Below are 6,897 nucleotides of genomic sequence, written 5' to 3' on the forward strand. Positions count from 1 at the left end.
AAAGTATTATATATGCTAAGACATGGATAAAACTTAAAAGAAATTGTGCTAAGTGAAATAAACCAGTCACAAGTACCACATATATTGTTCCACTTATTTGTAATATATTGAATAGACACATCTATAGAAATAGAAGGCAGATTTGTGGTAGATCTAAATATTATAGACGCTATACCATGGATAAGCCTTGAAAAAGTGATGCTAAGAGAAACCAAATCCCATATATTTTATTTCATTTATTTGCAATGTCAGAATAGACACATCCTTTCTTATAAATGGAAGGCAGACACTTGGTTGTTTAGACCTTGGAAAGAGCTAAGGAGGCCAACACAACAGGACACAGTATTTCTAGTTAGGTCTTACATTTTTTGTTTGTTTGTTTGAATTTCAAACAGAGTTAATTTCATGCAGTGAATCAGTTGCAGAGCATTGAGAGAGCTGAAGGCAGGAACTGGGTGATGTTCTCCAGAGAGCAAAAGCTACCGTAAGCCCCTCCCGCCCCTACACCTGGAGGTGCACACGAGAAAGTGGTATTATTTAGAGTCGGTGTGCAGCTGGGACCACTGAGGTCAGACCTGAGTTCCCTGAGTGGAGCTCGGAACACAGTCACCTGTCACCACTGAGATCACCACTGGAAAGTTGAAAAAATGGAGTCTTCATTTCTTCAGCTTCTTGCCAGCTTTTTCTAATGGAAAAATCTAAGAGAAAGTCCAGAGAATCCAGGGCATGTTGCTTTACATGCTCTCTGCCACAAAGTTATCAGGTCTTACATGGTTTAAATATATTGACGGTGGTAATGAGAGAGTGGGAACTGGAGTTGTAATTGCATTGTAAAATTTAGCTAATAAGTATAGGAATTTGCTCTACTATTGGACAGCTATCCAAAAGATAATGGGGAGAGACGTCTAGGAAGAAGGTAGAGTGGTGAGCAGCAGAGAAAGGGAAGGAATAAAATCTCAGGAAGAGACTCTCTGAAATGTGGTTTCCAGATAGTGGACGGTAGCAGTCTGAGAAGGACAAGGATGACGCTGGGACCCAGGAAGGGTGTGAGGCAAGAGCTGAAGCCCACAGGAAAAGCGAAGGAGAGAACTCAAGGAGAAGGAGGTGGCAGGCTGCACTTTCCCTGAGCCGGGACTCACTGCACGGGAGGGGTGCTTTGAACCTCAACACACACCATGACTGCTGACAGCCTCAGAAGCCTTGATAGAGAAGCAGAGCAGTGGAGTGGAGCAGGGGACACGGAGGACTGCAGTGGCTGCTGAGTTAGTCAAGTGCAGACAGTCCCCAGCAGAGAGCAGCTGGCCTGTGGCCACCTTGGACAGGGACCAGCTGAGCTTGGAACTAAGGGAAGCTATGGGCTTCGCCTAGTGGCTCCCAGTGTCAGGATCAGGTAGCTGAGCTCAGGTCGGCAGACGATCAGGGAGCCGAGCTCAAGCCTGTGGGATGCAAACAAAATGCTGCAGGCTAAATGGGTCTAGTTCCAGGCTCCTGGCTAGAAAACAGCCTGCCTTTCAGACACTAAGGATTCAGGCTTGCCAGGATTATACACTAGTCCACCTAAAGCTACCACTGGCTAGCTGGGATCAAGCAACTTGGATCTGGACTCTTTATACACAATGTCTAACAATAACAGCAGAGACGCACTTTGTCTTTCTTTTCTAGATTGTTTTCTTTTGTTTGCATATGTATCTCAACATGGTTTCTAGATTTTTACTGTTGCTGTTCTGTTCTGGTTTTTATTTCTTCCCTTTCTCTGTTTCCCAAAGTTGTGTGTAATGTTGCTCTTCCAGCCTCGCATCTAATCTCTTTTCTTCTGTATCTCTGTTTTTTTCTCCCAACCCCTTCTAAATTTCCTCCCATGAGGGTAAAATTGCCATATTGAGGGCTTGTTTACTGCACACAATCTTCCGGTTCATGTTAGAGTTTGTTATGCAACCACAGATCTAGTTCATACAGTTAAAGGTGGGAAGTTAATAGTGACTTCAGTTTGTCATTTTCTACGCTATGTTTGATACTGGTGTTATTGCTGATGGTATCACTTTTGCCAAAGTGATATAATTGTTCTAACCAGCTGTTCTTTCTGATATACCAACACTGAGATTGCCAAAGGGTCATTTAAAAACACTGTTGTCCAGTGCCGAAAACCAGTGTCTGGGCCACAGAGGCAGCAACTTCTCATCAATAAACTTCTCTTCCAACAAACTCAAAACCAAAAAGCCAGCTACATCTAGAAGGCAGCTCTGAGAAGCAGTCACTTCCTAAAGGTTCTCAATAACAGCAATAAAGTTACTTGCCATAGGCAATTTACTAGCATTAGTCCTGGAGTTAAATTTAAAAAAAAATTACAAAATGAGAAGACACTTACTTAAACATGATGCAATCCAGACTTCCAGATAACCAAAGACAAACCCAGAGAGTGGTGAGTAGAACAATCCAAAAGCCACCCACATGGACTCACTGATGTGGTAACAATGAAAGTAACAAAGTAAGTAAATGAGGCTCTGGAAGAACGAAATAAAAAATAACTTCTCTGATAACTACAGAGGTGGTGACAATAATGTAAGAAATGTTTAGTGACTCTAGAGTAGATGTAGATCAAAAATAGAGAAGCTTGTGAAAATAATGGAAACCATAAATACTCAACTTAGGAAAGAAATGGAAACCATGGAAGAAATTAAAGCAGATATCCAGGAGATTAAAAATTCCATCAAAAGTATACATAGCACAGTGAGCAAATGTGAAGACAGAATCTCAGATTACAAGGCAGGATTGTGGTTAGCAATTGCAAAAAGAAAGATTTCTTAAAAATATCGAGACAGTGAGAAACCAGCCCAGCAGCTGCTAGATGATGCAAGGAATAATGTAAGATTAATCAGGGTCGATAAAAAAGCAAGAGATACCACAAATGACATAAAACCTGTTCACAGAAGTCATAGCAAAAAATTCCCATGGCAGGAAAAAAATTTGTCATACAGTTATGTGAGGCATGTAGAACTCTAATTAGCCATGATAAGAAAAAAATCTAGATCTAGGCATATATTGGTAATCATCCCAGAAATTAAACATAAGAACAGAATATTAAAAGGTGTTAGAGGGAATGAATGAATCAACTATAAAGGAAAACCTATCAGAATCACAGAAAACTTCTCAACACAAATCTTCAAGGGTAATGTGGAGTGAAGTACTTTAAGGTCTAAAATAAAACATCCTTCACCCCAGATTGATGTACCTCACAAGACTATCTTTCAAAATTGATGGAGAAAAGGGCTGTCCAAATAGCTCAGTGGGAGCAGGGGCCAGGCCTGCCATGCGGGCCCTGGTCCTGGGGTGCACTGAGACAGCAATTGAGACTGGCCTGTGATCCCAGCTCTTGGGAGGCTGTAAACAGGTAAGCTAGTAGTGAGACCCTGAACACCCCGTAGACAGTTTCCTAAAATAGAAAAAAACATTGATGAAGAAATAAGATACTTCCATGATAAACAAGCCTCCAGAAATGCATAAATACCAAACAGCACCTCAAAAGGTTCTGAAGTACACTAGAAAGAGATAATAGGGATCACAGCTCCATGAACCTCGAAAGAATTAAATCCACTAGGCAGGGCAAACAGAGAAAGGGGAAAAAGGGAGCCAACGACAGGAAGCTAATGTGCCAAAAATAAGTCAACATATATCAATTATTACCATCAATGTTGATGGTCTCAATTCACCAGTCAAAAGAAACAGATAGGCAGAGTAGATCAAGAAGAAAGATCCAACATTATGCTGCTTATAACAAGCACATTTAATTAAAAGAAATTCATACACTGAAATTCAAAGGATTAAAATGATACTCCATGCAACTGGTGTATTGGGGAAAAAAGTAGGGATAGATTTCTATTTTGAGGCAAAGTGGATATGAAACCAAGACTGATTAATAGAGAAAGAAGGCTTTTATATCCTCCTAAAGGGAATGATCTAAGGGGAAGAGATGACAATCATAAATCTATATGCACCAAGTATGAGCACTCCCCACCTATATAAAATAAATATTTATGGAGCTAGCAAGATAGCTCAACAGACTAAGCACCTTCTTAGGCAAGCCTGGGGACAGAGATTCAATCCCCAGCACTGCATGCTACACCAGCACCACCCCCAGGTGTACTGAACCAGCCACTGAGACCAGTCATGGTGATGCACGCCTGTCATCCCAGAACTGCAGAGGCTGAAAACAGGAGGATCGCTATGAGTCCAAGCTGTGTAATGAGACCCTCTACAAAATGCATTAAAAGTGTCTACAGAGTACTCTACACAAAAACATCAGCATATACATTTTTCTCCACTGTACACAGGACTTTGTCCAAAATACACTACATACTAGCTCTTAGAACATGCTTAAGTAAATGCAAAGAATTAAAACTATGTCATGTATATTATTTGATCATAGTACAGTGAAATTGGAAATAAATGGCAAAAGAAACCACAAGAAGGCCTGGTGAAATAGCTCAGAAGATTAAACTCCTACTTTGGCAAGTACAGGGACCAGGGTTCGATCCCCGATCCCACATGCCATGCTGGCCCCACTTCCTGGAGTGTGCTGAGCCAGTGACAGAGTCCAGGTGTGGTGGCACATGCCTGTAATCCCAGCACTGGGGAGGCTGAAAACAGGAGGATCACTAAGTCTGAGCTGTGTAGTGAGGCTCTGTACCAAATACATAAATGGAAAAGAAAGAAACCACAAGAACTTAATAAACACATGGAAATTAAACAACTGGTCATGAACAACTGGTCACAGATGAAATTAAAGAAGAAATTGGACAGTTTATACAATTAAATGATAATACCAATACAACATACTAGAAATAGTGGGTTTCAATGACAGCAGTCCTATGAGGGAAATTATAATGGTGACATACCCAAGTCAGGAAAAGCGTCAGCCCAAATAAAACCTAATGTTGAACCTCAAACTTCTAGAAAAGAGAGCAAGTTAAGCCCAAAGCTTGTACAAGGGAGGAAGTTATAAAGATTAGAGCAGAAATTAATGGAATGGAGACTAATAAAAAATAGAAAGAAACAATGACCATATGATCACCTTAATAGATGCAGAAACAACAAAAAGCATTTGGCAAAGTCCAGCACCCATTCATGATAAAAACACAGAAAATTGGAAGGCATGGTCTTTATATCAATCTGATAAAGACTTCCATGACAAACCAACAGCCTACATCCAACGAACTGGAAAAAAATCAAAAGCTTTTGCTCTAAAATCAAGAACAAGACAAGGATGTCTGCTGTCATCACTCTTATTCAATATACATCTGGAAAGATTAGTAAGACCAATTAAACAAGAGAAAGAAAAGAAATAAGGATGAGAAAAATAAATTATTATTTGAAGATGATATGATATTTTATGTAGAAGACACTCAAAAATCCACCAAAAGACTCATATATTTTGGCCGGGGATATAGCTCAGTGAAATCGCACCTACCTGGCAGGTGCAATGTCCTGAGTTCAGTTCTCAGTACCAAAACAAACAAACAAAAGCCCTTGTAGATTTAATAACCAATTTCAGTAATGCAGCTGGATACCAAGTCAGCATTCAAAGTCAGCAACTGGCTGCGGAGACCGCTAAGGGATCTAAGCCCCTCCTGGCAAGCACAGGAACCCAGGTTCAATTCCAGGTGCCACATGCCTTGCCAGCCCCGCCCCAGGTACTGAGCTGGCCACTGAAGCCACCTATAATCACAGCACTGGGGAGGCTGAAACAGGAGGATCACTATGAGTCCAACCTGCATAGTGAGACCCTGCACCAAAACAATAAAAAAACAAAAAACCCCACAAAAATCAATCACCTTCCTATACAAGAATAACAAACTCACTGAGGGAATTTAAGCAAACAACACCTTTCAAAACAAACATTGTACAAAACAAACAAAAGAAATATCTAGGTATCAATCTAAGAAAGAAAGTAAAAGACCTCTGCCTTGAAAACTACAGTACTCTGAAAAATGAACCTGAAGAGGGTATCAGAAAATGGAATGCTAATGCTTGTTCTTGGATTGGCAGAACCAATAGTGAAAATGGCTATGCTTCCAACATTGATATACAGCTCCTGCACCCGCCCACCACTGCAAGCCCAGGCCCGCCACGTGAGAGAGGCATTTCCCTGCATTATCCGGACCTCCCTCACCCAGCCAGAGCCAGCACAGCCCACCCTGTGAGTGAGAACTTCTGCCGCGCCTTGGGCCTGCTCCATATCCGACCAACCCCAGGCCCTCCTGCACCTGCCTCTCCAAGCAGAGGCCCGCTGTGTGAGAGAGGCCTATGCCCACATTCTCCAGGCCTCCCCCACTCATCCAAAGTCAGCACAGCCCATCCTGTGAGTGAGAACTTCTCCTGCGCTCTTGCAGACCCACAAAAGCACAGCCCCAGTGAGTGTGTGTGAGAGCTTCTGAGCTCTCTTGCCCCCCCCCCCCATACCTGTCCAGACCCAGCCCGGACCTGGCATACAGGCTTGGGGTGAAACCCTGCAGCTAAATGCCGCTGAAGTGATACTAGGGTCAAAACCACACAGCTAATCCAGGAACAGAACATCTTACCAGAGGGGTACAGCAGGCTCACCACCAAGGGCAACAACAATAAGGAGCTGAGCACAGTAGCCAGACCCAAGCCAGGCACAACTGCATGAATTAGAACTTAGTATATCAGTACCTGAATTTCATTAGGATATAATTGCACCAAAGCTCTACACCAAAGGTCAGAGGTCAGTGCTATATGAAATGATAAAGACAAGGAGGAAAATGCAATCTCAGGCCTCGAGGTCACCCATAACAAGTGCAGAGGACACTAGCTCAGCTGAAATAAATGAATCAATAGCATCAAAAGTAAATAAACAACAGCAGAAAGATATAGAGGAACTCA

The 6,897-nt window shown here is 42.0% G+C and overlaps 1 pseudogene; it reads left to right on the forward strand.

Moving 5' to 3' along the window:
- Positions 1 to 6,056: 6,056 nt before the first annotated feature.
- The window catches only part of LOC101584543, an 8,993-nt pseudogene continuing 8,152 nt past the window's right edge, over positions 6,057 to 6,897 (forward strand).

This window comes from Octodon degus, unplaced genomic scaffold (genome assembly GCF_000260255.1).
Source record: "Octodon degus isolate 3935 unplaced genomic scaffold, OctDeg1.0 scaffold00049, whole genome shotgun sequence".
NCBI classification, from domain to species: Eukaryota; Metazoa; Chordata; class Mammalia; order Rodentia; family Octodontidae; genus Octodon; species Octodon degus.